This window comes from Narcine bancroftii, chromosome 1, assembly GCF_036971445.1.
Source record: "Narcine bancroftii isolate sNarBan1 chromosome 1, sNarBan1.hap1, whole genome shotgun sequence".
Classification (NCBI taxonomy): domain Eukaryota; kingdom Metazoa; phylum Chordata; class Chondrichthyes; order Torpediniformes; family Narcinidae; genus Narcine; species Narcine bancroftii.
Window position 1 is genome coordinate 439,426,086 of NC_091469.1, and position 17,096 is coordinate 439,443,181.

Consider the following 17,096-nt stretch of genomic DNA (forward strand, 5'->3'; position numbering starts at 1 on the left):
TATGGGGAAAATGGAGGAGATGCAAGTAAAGGCTGAGTTGATGGTGGAAGAGGGGAAGCCACTTTTTTTTTGAAGAAGGAGGGCATCTTGGATGATCTGAAATAGAAAACCTCATCCTGGGAGCAGATGTGATGGCGACAGAGAAAGGAATGAAATACTCATAGAGTGTGAAGAGATATCTTTGAGGTAACTGTGGGAATTGGTGGGTTTGTTGAAAATGTATGTCTGTAGAGAGCTTGTCTCCTGAGATGGAGAGGGTGAAATTGAGAAATGGTTGCCAGACATGAACCAAGTGAATTTGAGGTCAGGGTGAAAGTTAGCAGCAAAGAGGATGAAGTCGATCCACATGAGGCAGCACCAATGTAGTTGATGATGTAATCGAGGAAGAGTTGTGTAAGCTGGTATCATGGATTGCTCCACAAAAAAATCAGGCATAGCTGAGTCCCATGAAGTTACCCATGGCTACCCCTTTAATCTGAGGAAAGTGGAATGAATCAAAGAAGACGTTATTGAGGGTGAGAACAAGTTTTGCCAAGTAGAGGAGGGTGGTGGTGGCTGGGTGGTGGTCTGTTGATGAGAAAGAAACAAAGGGCTTTGGAATAGGGAATGGAGATGTATGGAGATTGGACATTCATGGTGAAAATAAGGCAGTTGAGTTCAGAGAATTTAAAGTTGTTGAAGTGATGGAGGGTATATGAGGTATCATGGATGTATTTAGGGAGGGACTGGACTAGGGAGGACAAAAAGGAGTCAGGGTATGATGATACCAGTTTGAAGGTACTGGAGCACAGAGTCTGCCAGAACAATTGGGTTTGTAGATCTTGGATAGGGGATACAACTAGGCAGTGTGGGGTTAGGAAACAGAGGTTAGAACCCATGACAAGATGTGATGAGGTCAGAGAAAGTGTGTGAGATGATGATTTGATGTTTGGGAATGGATATGGATCGGAAGGAATTAGAGGAGCTTAGCACAGGAAAATGGGGCTAGCTCAAAGAGGCAACTTGGTTGGCATGGATGAGTTGGACCAAAGGATCGATTTCCATGCTCCGAATGAGTACTTTGCATCAGTTTTCACTGAGGAGAACATTTATCTTAGTGAAAAGTTGTTATAACTACCAAAACCTAAATGCATGCATTCTATTATGTTATTTTGAGTTTATCCTCATCCATGAGTTTCCATTAAAACTCCAAATCTCCCTGAGATATTAAGGTCTAAAGGTAAAGGTTTCAATTTTGGAACATAATACACCATTTGGAATGTAGCATACATGAAATTCTTTAACTTTGTCTTCTGTAAGGAAGACAGAGTCGCCACTTTGTCAAGTGCCCTTCACAAAAATGAAGTTCCAGCAAGGAATGAACTTGCATCCCCTGGTTTACAAGATCAATGCTCTAACCACTCAGCAGAGACATAATGTCCAAATAGTTAGCATGGAAATTTTAATTTGGAGAGCTTTAACATAAGGCCCACAGAGGTCAGTAATGCTATGACTGACTGAATTGGTGACAGGGGAGAAGGGTAATGAGAATTTAAATTTAAACATGCAGCATGGTAACAAGCCATTTCAGCTCGCAAGTCCATGCCGCCAATTTACACCCAATTAACCTACACCCCTGGTGCATTACAAATGGTGGGAGAAAACCAGAGCCCCCAGGGAAAACCCATGCAGACATGGGGAAAAAGTACAAACTCCTTACAGTCTGCGCGGGATTCGAACCTTGGTCCTGATTGCTGCCGCTATAAAGCCATTGCCCTAACCGCTATGCCAAACGTGCCATCCCTGTGATCCACAAAGAGGGAACAAAATTCTGTTCTAAATTGAATGGAATTTTCCAATTGAATATTTTTGAGTATTTTGGTCATTTATTATAATCCCATGGATTGGTGAAGGCCTGTACTGTCTTCCTTTAATTAATTCATGTTTATTTAGCCACTAAATAAACTTGTTATCCAGAAATGTTTATATTTGAAAAGTGATGTTGCAGAAGTGATTCCCTGAGGAATTTTGTACATTTTGAAAAAGTATTTAAGCAAATATGAATAATTAGTGAGCAGTACAATTAAAACTTGCATTCTACATTCCTTTCTGTTTACTTCTATAAGGGATGAATTTGTAAGGTGCTGAATGAACTTGTATCTGATGAATGAATTGCCAGAGTTGAAGCTTGAGGGAATTAATGGAAAAGACCAAGCTTGAAAAAAGGAAGTTGTTCACTCTTTGTCATCGTGCACTGTTCAAACCTCTGTTGGCTGAGCTTTGGTTAGAGTGAAGGATACACATTCAGAGCTGAAAAAGGAAGAGGCAAGCAGGGATTACCCTGTAGTAGTCATAACTTAAGGTGGGTAGAGCAGGAATATGCAAGAGGTTCCAATGTGGCAAAGTTATCTACATTTCAGTGGATGTGATTGTATTCTCCGAAGTAGTATATGCATACTACAATCTCGACATACTTTTCACCAAGTCTTCTGGATGTCACAAATGAGGATTGGTGACAAAGTAAGGATGTGTCTCAAAACAACCACAGTCATACATTTTTATCAGATCTTCCATCTGGAACGATCTCTTTAATTACACAAACATAGTGTTATTAAAGAACTCTTGTACATCCATATAACCATATAACCACTTACAGCACACAAGAGATCATTACCATTTTTTGATACATAGGGAAATGTTACCTGAATTGCAGAAAGACCAAACTTGTATGACATAAATCCATGTGTATTATTGTTCATTCAAGGGCAATTGCAGTCCCATACATAGTCCAGAGAATCATCAGGCAAGTAAAGGTATTGGGTGCGCACTGTGTTGGTTAAGAGATAGTACAAATGTCAACATAGGTTCCAGGACAAGGTAGTCCACTTGATTGGCACCCCATCCACAACCTTAAACAGGGTGGCATGGTTACCTTAGCAGTTAGTGGAATGTGATTACAGTGTGTGAGTACTGCTGCACAAATAATCCTTGAACTCGTACACACCAGTCTCAGTACACTCCTACACTCATGGCTCCACCTGTCTGACTGTCCCCGAAGGGTCTGGCTCAAGTCTTTATACGGGCCAGTGATTGACAGCTGGAACGTGGACCTGGCCTCCCAGGTTGCCTACCTGCATGTACAGTAGTTTCCTCCAGCAGTAGGCTGGTAGGAGTGTGGCCAGTGTAGTACTTGTATCACCACATTTACCCCCTTCTTACAATGAGTGCTGGGGGGGGAGGGCAGTGTTCTTGGTAGTGGTAGTCTTTACCTCTGGGAGCGTCGCAGGATAGGCTCCTGGTCAATGGTTAGTAGGGGTAGGGCTGCCTGAGGGTTGCTGGGTACAGAGTGGTTGGCGATGCGGGAGGGATAGTGTCTGGCAGAGTGGGGGTGTGGGGCAGGGCCGCGGGGAGTGGGGCCTTCTGGAGAGGTGGAGAGAGGGTGTCGGCTCTCGGGGGATCCTGGATGAGCCTGTGGTGAGAGGGTTGGGCCCCTGCTGATGCCAGGTCCCTGGTCAAGATGGTGTCCTCATGTCCATTGGAGTATCTTACGTCGGCATAGTTTGGGTTTGAATGGAGGATGTGCACCTGCTCGACCAGAGGGTCGGATTTGTGGGTCCTCTCGTATTTGTGGAGGAGTACTGGTCCCGGAGACATCAGCCAGGTTGGCAGGGAGACACCAGTCACCGATTTCCTAGGAAAGAAGAAAAGGCATCAGTGAGGGGTCTGATTGGTAGCTGTGCACAAGAGTGACCGTATGGCATGGAGTGCCTCGGGATGGGCTTCTTGCCAATAGTTGATGGACCATCCTTTCGACCACCTTCCAGATGTCCCCGTTTTCATATTCCACCTGCCCATTGCCCCCAGGGCTGTAGCTAGTCGCGCGACTAACCGCGATGCCTCGCACCGTCAAGTACTGGTGTATCCTCACTCATTCAGCTGGACCCCCGGTTGCTGTGGATGAAGGCCAGGTATCCAAACATGGTGAAGATCTGCGCCAGTGCCTTGATAACGGAGGCGGTGGAACTGTCAGGGCAAAGGATGGCGAAGGGAAAATGGGAGTATTCATCTATGACCGAGAGGAAATAGACATTCTTGTTCACAGGAGGCAGTGATCCCTTAAAGTCAATGCTGAGTCACTACATCAGCTTGTGGCGGGCAGAAGCAGCATGGTTTGCACTCTGCACAGACCCTGCAGGTCTTAGTCATGGTCCAGACTTCTTGGCCGGTGAAGGGGAGGTTCCAGGTCTTATTGAAGTGGCACAGATGGGTGGCACCCAGGGTGGCAACAGGTGTTGTGCATTGGCCATCCCCGTCCTATACTGGATGTTGTAGCTGAACGTGGCCAGCTCAACTCTCCAGTGCAAGATCTTGTCATTGTTGATCTTGCCTCTGTAGGTGGTGCTGAACATGAATGCCACTGCACACTGGTCTGTGAGAAGGGTGAGCCTTCTTCCTGCCAGGTAGTGCTGCCAGTGACAGATTGCTGCCACAATCACCTGGGCCTCCTTTTCGATGGCAGAGTGTCCGAGCTCAGAACTGTAGAGGGTTCTGGAGTAAAAGGCTACGGGTCTGCCTCCTTGATTGAGGGTGGCAGTGAGGGCAACATCAGTGGCATCGCACTCCACTTGGAATGGGGTGGTCTTGTCTATGGCATGCATCGTGGCATTAGCAATATCCTGTCTGATGTGGGCAAAGGTCGCTTGTGCCTCCATGGGGAGGGGAAAGGTGATGACTTGGGCCAGTGGGTGGACCTTGCCTGAGAAGCGGGGGACCCACTGGGAGTAGTAAGATAAGAACCCCTAGGCACCTACAGAGGGCCTTGAATGTATGGGGGTCAGGCAGTTCCATTAGCGAGTGCATGCATTTGTGGTTGGGATTGATGACCCCATGTTCCATGATGCACCGAAGGATGGTGAGGGGGGTGGGTGGGGGGGGGTACTGAACACACACAGGGTGAGTTGTAGGTGAGTTTCAGTGTCTGCCGTCCGGAGAAATATCTCCAAGTTGGCATCATGGTCCTGCTGGTCGTGGCTGCAGATGGTGACATTGTCCAGGTACAGGAAAGTTGCTCTTAGATTGTGCCGATCTACCATGCAGTCCTGCTGAAACACAGAGACTCCATTTGTGATCCCAAACAGGACCCAGTGGAACTGGTAGAGGCATCTGTCTGCCTCAAAGGTGGTATAAGGTTTATCCTGGATGTGGATGGGGAACTGGTGGTAGGCTGACCTTGGATCAATCATGGAGAAAACTCTGTACTGGGCTATCTCGCTGACCATGTTGGTGAAGCAGGTAGGCATCCAGTTGATGATCTGACTATAATCGATGACCATCCTCAGTTTGCTTCCCCCTTTTACAACAAGGGGCTAAGCTGTCCAGGGGCTGGTGCTGGGCTCTATAACTCCTTCTGTCTAGATAAAGGTCCTGTCAGCTGCACAGTAGCACCTGCTCTTGGCCACTATAGGCTTACAGTCTGGTGTCAGGTAGTTGAAGAGGGTGGAAAGAGGCTGAATGAGTGAGGATACACCAGTACTTGACGGTGCGAGGCATCGCGGCTAGTTGCACGACTAGCCATAGGGTGGAAAGATTGCAGACAGACTGGAGGAGGTTGCTGGACTTTATGCTGTGGATGGTGAGTGGAGGGAGTGAGCCATCGAAGGCAGGGGTGTGGCTGTGGAGGTGACACTGGAAGTCAAGTCCCAGGATAACCGGGACACAGAGCTTGGGCATGACCAAGAGCCTGAACCTTTGGTATGTTCCCCCTCCACTGTCAAGTTCACCGAGCAGCACCCTAGTGCCGTGATGGAGTGGTCCTGGGCCGCAAAGTTGATAGCGAAGTTCGCCCAATATACTTTGAGTTTCAGCTTACAGACCACATTCAGTTGTACAAAACCCTTAGTACTACCGCTAACCAACAGGCATTTTATTACCTTCCTGTTGACAGCGATGCCCATCATCGTGAAGAATGTCCTCCATTAGCGTGGTGGACTCTAGGACCACCTCAGTGTTCAAGTCACTACTCCCCAACTGTTGTGGTGAGTAGCAGCCAGTGGGTGTCTTTAGGAGCATGGGTTGGGACGAGTGTGGGGTTTTGGACGTGTGCTTTTCCCACATCGTCTGGTCAGCGATTCGCAGTGGATAGGGGTTGGCTGGCCCATGATGGCAACACCCAGGAGATGCACATGGCGTCGGCATGATTGGGCAGCCTGACCAGACATGACGTCTTCAATGTGGGCGGAAGTTGGACGATGATAGATGACGGTGCCCATGGTGAGCATATGGTTGGACAGCTGGGCAAATGGTGATGTCATCGGTGAGAGTGGAAATGGTGGGCGGAGTAATGGCACTGCCTGGCATTTGCACATGGGGGTGTCCAGAGAGTCGGAAGGGGCTCCCCGTTGGTCGCGGGGGACTGCAGTGCTCTTGGTGAGTTTGGAAAGGCATACTTTAGCAAAGTGGCCTTTCTTGCCGCATCAGGAGTGTGACTGAGTATATAGATATATTTTTGGGAGATAAATTAGGAAAGGTTTGTTAGAGTAGGTTACATACAAACACTTTAAAACAGATCTTATTTGAAATACTGGAGCTCTCCTAATGCTAGACATATCAGCCCCACAGCTTTTGCAAGAGCTGTGGAGAGTGCCCAAGAGACTTCACTAATGGATTGTTGTTTACAAAAGGCAACAGATGAAAGATCTTATCAGAGACGCTTTCTAGAAGGGAGCTTGCTGTTCTAAGAGGGTCATGTGGTTTTGCAAGCAGAGAGAGTCAATCAGGCTCTTTCTCTCAGAGAGAGAGAGAGAGAGAGAGAGAGAGAGAGAGAGAATTTCTACAGTGTTAAAAGCAGCTGAAACTGGAACAGAACAAGCTGGCAAGCTTGTAGAAAGCCCCATTTGGAAGATGGCCTGGTCAAAGCCTTTGTGGTTCATGCAAGAGGAGAGGACTGGCTGCCTAATGTTTCACTTGGAATAAGTGAAACAAAAAGGAACTCTGTGGTGACTTGAAAGATAAAGGAGAACGCTGAAGGGGAAAGTTTCAGCAAGACACTGAAGTGATTGATGGAAGTACATCAGTTGTGGATGTCCTGGAACAACAAATCTCTCTCTGAAAACCGTCAAAAACCTTCCTGAGCTGTAACCATTTACCTTTCAAACACCAAAGTCTGGTGAACTTTATAAATGTTAAATTTTGGGCACAGTATAAAAATTGTCTGTAACTAGTGAACTTGGAGGAATGAGAAGTGAGATTGGACTGTGACCCAAAGAACTTTTCTGAACTTACACATTACACAGATACTAGAATTAGAAGGGGGTTAAGTTAAAATGTGATTCTGTTTTCAGGTTTAAAGATTATTAAAAGCAACTTTTGTGTAAGTAACCATTTGTTTAAGTAACCATTGGTGAATATCTATTGCTGTTGGATTTTGGGGTCCTCTGGGCTCGTAACAGCAGATCTAACCCTTGATTGGCTAATGAGGTCACTTCTGATCTCAGGCTCACTGGAGAGGTCACATGACCCTCCACCATCCACATTCCAACCAGGTTCCCTAATGGAAAGGTCACATGGTCCTCGTCAATCAACCTTCTGTCCAGATTCGAGCCAGAGAGGTCATATGACCCTCCAAAATCCAAACCACAAGGCCACCAACACATCAGTGAGACTAAACATCTCTGCCTGCAATGAGCAACTTGAGTAGGCAGTTGCATGGCACTTCAACTTCCCATTCCCACATTAATCTGTCCTCAGTCATCTCCACTTCCAGGGTGAAGCCAAAGGAAAACTAAACGAACAGTACCTTATATTCCACTCTACATGCAGCGAGTGACTATTGAATTTTCTTTCTTCAGGTATCCCACATTTTCTGTGTTTGTTGCACTCCTGATCCTCCCAGGTTCTCTCAACCCCCATTTCTTTCCAGTTCCTCCGCCCCAGCTGCCATTATCCTTCTTCTTTCTCCTCCTCCACGTGGTTTCCTTTTCCCATTAACTCACATTTATCCCACTAGGCATTCTATCCCCTCTCGATCAGTCCACCGTCCCTTCTTTATTTGATTCCATTTATTACTTTTATTAAATTCCAGGATCTGCAGTCTTTTCTTGTCCCAACACCTTCCAGTCACTGACCTCCACCCTACCCTCCCACTCCTAGCTCCATCTGCCTGTCCCCATCTGGATCCACCAAAGACTGCCTCTTCCCTCATTGCATGATGCTGGTTACCTGCCTTCTTCAAGCACAGTCCTGATTTCTCAGCCCAAAATTTCAACTATCCCTCTGTCCCCACAGATGCTGCCTGACCAATTGAGTTCCACCAGCAGTTAGGTTTTTTTAAATAATGGGAGATGCCTCAAGTTTACTGGTCAAAGAGTTGTTGAGGACAGAGACATTTCTGTCATTTACCAGAAAGTTACAGAAACATATAATATGGAACAGGCCCTTCGGCCCAACATCCATGCCAACCAAGTTGGCATTCTGGGCTAGTCCCATTTGCCTGCAGTTTTATAATTTACAATGATAATGGAACTACATGAGCACTTTAGGTGCCTCAATCCACAATTAGAATATAGAACAGTGCGGCACATTACAGGCCTTGCTGACTAAGAATCAGAATCAGAATTTATTGTCATGAACAAGTCATGAAATTCAGTGTTTTGCAGCAGAAATGGAAAGTATGGCAAAAACACCTGTCAAGCAGGATCTGTGGATGAAGAAACCAATTAATGTTTAGAGTCAACGACTTCTAACTCGAAGGTAGAAATTAACGATTAGGTTTTGTGATTGGCATGGACATTATAGCTGAATAGCCACCACCTTTGCAGTGACTTTCTATATATTTCTATAATTTAAAATTCTGGCATTGTGTGAATGGAACTGCACATAATTGAGCAAGTACATGCACAATGGGTAAGCAGCCTTTAATTAATTAGAACATAGAGAATTGAACTTGGATGAGCTTAGGTTGAAAGAGTTTGATGGACCTCTACCTCCCAGTTTCCTAACGTCAATGACCAGCTCCTTTGATTTGCTAACATTGAAAGACAGATTGTTATCCTGACACTGAGCTCTCTTCCTCTTTCCTGTACTCCATTGTTTGAGATCTAGCTTACAACAGTGGTGTCATCTGCAGACTTGTAGATGGAGATTAGGCAGAGTCATTCAAGTATAAGGAGTAGAATAGGGCCTGAATATGCAGCTCTGCAGGGCATTGGTATTAGGGAATATTGTGGAGGAAGTGTTGTCACCAATCTTTGTGGTCTGCAGGTTCATAGGTTGATGATCCAGTTGTAGAGGGGAGTGCAGCTACCTACATCTCAGAGTTTAGGAATGAGCTTCTTTGGGACTCGTGTTCAAGATAGAGCTGCAGTCAATAAATAAAAGTGTGATGTTGGTATCCAGGTATCCCAGGGTAGAGTGCAGGGCAAGGGAGATTGCATCTGCCGTGGACCTGTTGTGATGGTCGGTGAATTGTAATGTCTTTTTCTTTTGGCTTGGCTTCGCGGACGAAGATTAATGAAGGGGTAATGTCCACGTCAGCTGCAGGCTCGTTTGTGGCTGACAAGTCCGATGCGGACAGGCAGACACGGTTGCAGCGGTTGCAAGGGAAAATTGGTTGGTTGGGGTTGGGTGTTGGGTTTTTCCTCCTTTGTCTTTTGTCAGTGAGGTGTATTGTATTGATCATGACCAGTCTTTTGAAGCACTTTGTCATGACCCACATTAGATGTCAGAGCCACCATGCAATGGTCATTTGGCACCAGGAGAATAGTGGGAACTTAAAGCAGGTGGGAACTTCAGGTTGAGGGATGGAGAGGATAAAAATGTCCATGAATACTCCCACCAGAAGCTTTGTGCAGGGTCTTAGGATATGGCCAGGATCTCCATCCAGACAAATTTACTGTCAGGAAGACCAATCCAATAAACTGCATGGTGACCTTGGTACAGATATGAATGCACATGAGGCTATCAAGGTGGGTGATGTTTACTCACTGACCTTCTATTTATAGATGATAATGTCAGGGATGTCATGGTTCTGAATGATGACAGAGCTGCTATAAAGGACATCAAGAGGATGAATTCAAACACAATTGCTGGAGGAACTCAGCAGTTCAAGCAACATCAGTAGGAGAAAAAGAATGATCTATGTTTCGTGCCAAAACCTCTCATCAAGACTGAGTAAAGTTAGTTCAGAAGGAATATAACTAGGTCAGGGTGGGAGGGGTGATACAGGAGGTCTCACGTGGGCTTGGCCAACCAGGCAGAAGTGAAATAGAATTGATAGAGGCACAGGAGTGATGATTCCAGACAAAACTAGAGGCAAGAAAAACAAATAGGTAAAGTGGAGGAAGATGAGTCATACAGGATAGAGTGGATGATTAGGCTGGAATTTGATGTAGGGAAGGTGAGAATTTGGGTATAAAGAGAGATAGAACCAAAGGTGATGCTGCTTGACCCGACAGATTGTATTTGGCTTCATGTTCCAGCATCTGCAGTCTCCTGTATGTCCCAAGGTCATGAATTGTTTGTTTGAGCCTCAAACTGAGTTGGGGTTTTGGGAAATTTTTACTCATCCAGTGCAGAATACAGAATAAGTAGTATGATAATTCAGACACCAAGGGTTTGTGAGAGGTTATGGTAAGCTTGAGAGAGGTTATTGTCAACAGTCAACAACTTGAAACCATAATTTTGTTTTTCTCTCCAAAGTCTACTGATTAAAGTGTTGAATATTTCAGGCATTCTCTGCATTTGTGTTAGAGGCAGCTATACATCAATGCTGCGATATTCAAACATGCTGGAGAAACTCAGAAGGTCACGGAGCATCCATAGAAAGCAAAGGTATATATCCAACGTTTTGTTCCAGGGTCTTTCATCAAGGTATGAGCAGAAAGCAAGCAGTTGCCTAAATAAAATGGCGGGGAGAGGAGGGACTGGGTAGGGGAAGGAGGCAGGCCAACAGGCAAGGGGCCATAGTAGATATAATAGGAGGACAGAAAAGAAAAAAAGCTGGGAAGTGATAGAGGAAGTGAACTGAATGGAGTGGGATGGGGGTGGGAGCAGGAGGAAAAGAGAAAGGGAGAGAGTTAGAGACATGGAGGGGCCCAACAGAAACTGGAGAAGAAGATGTTATTGCCGTCTGGTAGGAGGGTGTATGATGCCATACACAGTCATGTTTGTATGGGAATCAAAATGGATGGTCAGGGTGAATAGAATGGATGAAGTCAAGGGAAACATTTGTTGGAAGTAATATTGCAATGTTCATCTAAAATCTTTTATTACTCTCAAACTATTGTATATATTTTTCACACTAATGTTAAAAATCCTGGTATTACCAGAAATAGGATCATTGCATTTTGGTTTAGTGTTAGAATAAATACAATTAGAGGTGGGTAATAAAGGGCTTGGTTGAGGGCAAGTGGGAGGTGATCTAGGAGGATATGAAGGAGTTTCTTTTTCACCCAGGGGCTGGTCAGTACCAAGAATGCACTGCTTGAGAGTGATTGAAGCTTGGTTGCTGACAGGGTTTAAAAAGTGTCTTGATGTATAATTGAATCGCTAAGACACCAAAGACCATGGTCCAAGTGCTGGGAGATTAGATTAACATGGAAGGGTATTCATGATCAGTACAGATAAGTTGGGCTGAATGGCCTATTTTCGTGTTTTCATTTTTTTTAAAAAAGATACAGCTCAGTTACAGGCCCTACCAGCCCGCAGGCCTGCGCCACCCCAATCCATCAATTAAACTACCTACCCTGTCCATTTTTTGGAGGGTGTGAGGAAACCAGAGCACCCAGATGAAATTCACAAGACCACGGGGAAAACAAACAAACTCCATACAATAGTGCCTGATTCGAACCTAGGTCACCGATGCTAACTGTGCTGCCCACAATTTCTGTGATAATATCCGTGTACAGTGGAAAATAACTAATGGTACTTACTTTTGATTCGTTTTACAATTTACTTTGTCATTTCTTAGATCTGTTGTCATTAGAAAGTTGTAGTATTTTTTGTTCATTGTTTCACTTAATTGGCAATATTCAATCTTATTTGAAATAAGTATAAAAAAGTAACTAGATAATCTTTTGACATGGATAGATTTTTGTCATAAAATCAAATAATTTTCTTCGACATTTACATGTACTCTTGCTCATTCACAAGGTGGTGCATTTTACAGGAAGGGTCAATGCTTTGAGAACTGAATTTCCTGTCCAGCCCATAAGTATGAAAAAGTAACTAGATAATCTTTTGACATGGATAGATTTTTGTCATAAAATCAAATAATTTTCTTCGACATTTACATGTACTCTTGCTCATTCACAAGGTGGTGCATTTTACAGGAAGGGTCAATGCTTTGAGAACTGAATTTCCTGTCCAGCCCATAAGTATGAAAAAGTAACTAGATAATCTTTTGACATGGATAGATTTTTGTCATAAAATCAAATAATTTTCTTCGACATTTACATGTACTCTTGCTCATTCACAAGGTGGTGCATTTTACAGAAAGGGTCAATGCTTTGAGAACTGAATTTCCTGTCCTTCCCTTAACTCTTTGTGCAAGAAGCTGATGCTTATTTTAATATTCCTCTCTGCAAATATGTGAGTCAACTGACAAAAGTCTGAAGTACTTTAACGCTTTACAAGCTGTTATTTCCCTGATTCCAAAGGGCTTCCTGGAATTTTTCCCCCTTCAGCTTTAAAATACTGCTGTTCTCTGATAAAAATGTGTCTTTAGTTGTAATGAAAAACTGGATGTCAATTCAAATAATTATGTGAAATTACCCTAACTCTCTTTTTTTTTGCAAAGTTCTATATTAGTACAGTGTCGTCAATGTAAAATCTGCATTTAAAATGAAAAATGAGTTCTGTTCAGAATTATATTTTTCGTTATCAATACCACAATGCATCATCTACAAGGGCTATAAAGGGATAAAACTGATGTTCCTACAATAATTGAATATACATTTTTTTCCCTCCAAATTTTATTTTAAAATTGCACTGAAAAGTTTTTTTTTAACCAAAACCATTTTGATTTCATAAATCTGTTCTTTTGGTGTGTGCATTGATGCATGGCTCGGTAACTAGAGTTACAAACCATTCTGCTTTCAGTCTTAAACAGAGCTAAGTGATATTGTTGGCAGCATAGTTAATCTATATGCAGCAGGCAGCCTTGCATAGTTCAAAGTCTAAAGGCTTCAACTTCAAAGCCACAAATTCTGTTGTTATGCATTGCAGGAGCAAAGCCCTTGGTGAAGCTGCCTGTTAGCAACTCTCTGGCCTACCTACCTTGTGAAAACATTAAATTTCTACAGAAAATCCTTTTCACATACCTCGATAAGCATGTGGGAATGTTTATTTCTTTTTCCGCAGCAAGTTCTCGTTCAGTGATTGAGGTTTTAACGCTTATTTTTAGTGATAATCAAAATAGACCCATTCTTTCCAGAATAATTCCCAAACCAGGAATTCCTGACCTCACAATAAATCTGTGAACAATTTCATGGTTAAATGAATCCCAGACATATAATAATTATGCAATTAAGCCTCAATAAGCAAAACAAAAAGCCTCTACAAATATTTTAGCTTGCATTAGCTTTATAAGCAGCAAGAAAATAAGATGTTATAATTTTTCGGGATCGTTTTCTAAACCCTGAATCTTTAAATTATCTTTAGATGTTCCTTCAATTATTAAATCAATATCTGATTCACCTTCTACTGTGGTGTTATGTAGAAAATGAAGCTGTAACTGGAATGCGGAAGGGAAATCGTGTATGAGAGCTATTTTCATCTTATTTGTTGCTCCCCAACCCTTACCTGCCTTTGATATTTTCTGTTTCACAATTCTAAAAAAGTAGTTCAAACTATTTATTTATTTAAATTATAGGCATACAACATGGTAGCAGGCCATTTCGGCCCATGAGTCCATGCTGCCCAATTTACACCCCATTAACCTACCCCGCCAGTGGGCTGATATCGCCTCAAACCGTGCATCTTGGCGTCTCACAGTTCGGCGGGCAGCAACCTCCTTTGAAGAAGACCGCAGAGCCCACCTCACTGACAAAAGACAAAGGAGGAAAAACCCAACACCCAACCCCAACCAACCAATTTTCCCCTGCAACCGCTGCAACCGTGTTTGCCTGTCCCGCATCGGACTTGTCAGCCACAAACGAGCCTGCAGCTGACGTGGACATTTACCCCCTCTATAAATCTTCATCCGCGAAGCCAAGCCAAAGAAGAACCTACCCCCAGTACATTTCACAAACTCTTTTCTGAAAGCTTCAGTGAACATAATTTTGATGAACCACTCTTGCTGAAACTGAATTAGTTAGAGTTCTTATTACCAATGCATTGTCACACAAGCCAAAAATTGTATTTTTTAATGCTGCCATAAGTATTCATCACAACTGGCAAAGATCATTGTTACATTTATTTCAAAATATTTTCAAAAGAAAAGCAGTTCCTTATGGTGATTTGTGTGTCTGCATTAGCTGCTTGTAGGCCCCTGGAACCCTTTTTGTAATCAACCAAGAATGTTGATTTTTTTTTTCATTTCAACTCTAATTAAATGATCTCAGGCTCTGAAATTATACTGAAGAATATAGCAGAAAAACATTCAATGCAGTAATTAGAGTCCTTTATGATTAGGATGAAGCAAATGGGCAAAATTGTTCTGATTGGGGTCCACCCTTGCAACTGCCCTGACCTTCTATACCATGCAGTTCCTAGGGTCTTGCCACATTACTGCCACCATCTTTCTTTGAAATGCAGCAAGGAGCTATCGTGGAATTGGCTGAACAGAGGGTAAAATAAGACACAGGCTACCATGAAAAGCTTCTGACTGTTGAATCTGTCAAAATACCTTTTCACCATTTTTAAAAGGTGTTTGCTTAATGCTATTTGGAAACCAATGGACACAAATAAAAAGTTTTTTAAATGATACATTTATGAAATGCACATGAAACCAATAAAACTAAATGAAAGATAAATGTCAATTGAACCAAAGAAAGTTGATATTACCTTTGCTTATCTTTTGCACACAGGTTGATAACCTGATTCAAACATATGGGACTATGCTGGATGCACCAGTTCCAGCTGGTGTTAATTTGTGAAATGTATCTGGGCCATCTGTCACAAACGTATGGAACATCCAGGGCTCCATGGTATGTCTGACATGCTGAGGATCAGATAGATTAGATGCAGAGAAATGTTTCCGATAGCTGGAATGTCAGGATTTATATTTGCTATTTAAAAACAAGATCAGGCTGAAGTCTTTACAGGTAATGAACCTCTGGGATTCTCAAGCCCACAGGAACTGCACCGTTAGCATAGTGGTTAGTGGAATGCTATTACAGCGCCAGTGACCCAGGTTCGAATCCAGTGTTGTCTGTAAGAAGTTTGTACATTCTCCCCTTGACCACATATGTTTCCCCCAGGTACTCTGGTTTACTCCTACATTCCAAAGATGTACAGGGTTTGTGGATCAGAAAGGGCCTGTTTCCATGCTCTATCTCTAAATTTTAAAAATGGCAGTAGAGGCAAAGCCACAAGATACATGTTCAAATATCACATTCCTTATCGAGATATATAGAATAAGATGGGAAAAGGTATTTAAGTGAATGAAAATTTTTAAAATGCAGATGCCATAAATTTGAAATAAAGGCAGAAAATGCAAGCTGGACATTATCTGTGGAAAGTGAAACAGTTAATGTTTCATGTCAAGGTTCTTTCCCAGTTCTACTGATGGGCCTCCAACTTGAAACAGTAACTTTGTTTCTTCCTCCAGAGATGGTGCCTGACTGACTGAATCTTTCCACCATTTTCAGTAGAGTTCCAAAGTGAATAATCTACTATGATCATTTTGAATGTTGCAGAAGGCTAAAAGTACCAAGCGGCCTCTTCCTACTCCAGGTTTCTATGTCTCAGAACAGAGCAAGAGGATGAGTGCACTTTATCTGTGCTCTAGTCTGTCTCTGACTAGAGACTATTGCGCAGACAGAGAAGTTTGAAATGTGTTGTTGGATGCTCTGCAGCATTTTGTTTTCCCAGAAGCTCCAACTCTTTAATACATTGAAAAGATGTATTGGTTTATAGATCAGTTGGCTACTGTAAATTATCCCCAGGTGGAAGCAAGGAACTGTGAGAATCAGGATGTAATTGATGGGTAGGTGCAAGAGTACTTGTTCCAAGGAATAAGTAGGAGATGAGATTGATGGGCTTGCTCTCAGAATTAGCAAAGACTCAATGGGGCAGAAGGCCTCCTCCCATATCATGATTGATGCTTTTCTATGGGCTTGGTGGTTACTTTAACCAATGTATTGATTTGTCAAATCAAGTCAGATTAGGCAACCTTGAGGGGGAGCTCATGTGGTTATAGCTCGAGGTTAAAGAAAGACTCAGATGAAGGGAGTGTAATTGACGCTGACTTTATTGGGCTGCAGCTCTTCCTTTTTATAGGCAGTCGGCATGTGGCTTGAGTGGGGCTGGCTGGCGATTGGCTGTGATTGGTCGATTCAACTGCAGCCTATGGGAGTGGGTGCCTCATCCCACGTACTGTTTGCTCAATTGCTGTGTTCGATGGCCATTTCCTGTGTTGGCCTGTGGAGTGGGCTGCGGGCTGTTACAATCTCATAGTTAGGTACCCTTCTCAGAAAGTATGATCATAGTAAATTTCTAGAAAGTACATTGATTGCTATATTGAGACATTTTAAATTACATAAAATACAGTTTCTCTTATCGTGAGCCAGACTGTATGCAAAGATTGAAGAAATGTCCCACTCATAAAGCATACAAACAAGTTGGGCTCTGTCACCAATTTTCAGTAAAAACACAAAAATGCTGGAGGAATTCAGCAGGTCTCGCAGCACCCATCAGAGGTAAAGATATATAACCGATGTTTCGCACCCGAGCCCTTCTTCAAGGTATGAGTAAATGTCAGACTGGTGTCTCAATTAAACAGCTGGGGAGAGATGATTGAGGAGAGGAAGAGTATAGACCAACAGACAAAAGGTATTAATTGGATATGAATTGGAAACAGGAGAGAGGAAAGGACTGGGAGTGGGGGTTTGTTTGGGGATCTGTGGAAGGGAAAGGAGACAAGAGGGAAAATGTAAGAGAGAGATAGAGCTAGAAGAAAG

The 17,096-nt window shown here is 43.3% G+C and overlaps 1 protein-coding gene and 1 long non-coding RNA gene across 3 annotated transcripts in view; one reads left to right on the forward strand and one right to left on the reverse strand.

The window, feature by feature from the left end:
* The window catches only part of cdk14 (cyclin dependent kinase 14), a 776,693-nt gene that overhangs the window by 702,931 nt on the left and 56,666 nt on the right, over positions 1-17,096 (forward strand). The window lies entirely within an intron of this gene.
* Positions 2,704-17,096, reverse strand: part of LOC138751710 (uncharacterized) — a 95,453-nt gene continuing 81,060 nt past the window's right edge. The window contains exons 3-4 of the long non-coding RNA XR_011350131.1: positions 3,565-3,670; positions 2,704-2,806 (exon numbers count right to left, since the gene is read on the reverse strand). This is a non-coding gene — a long non-coding RNA (uncharacterized lncRNA). The remainder of the gene's footprint in view (positions 2,807-3,564; positions 3,671-17,096) is intronic.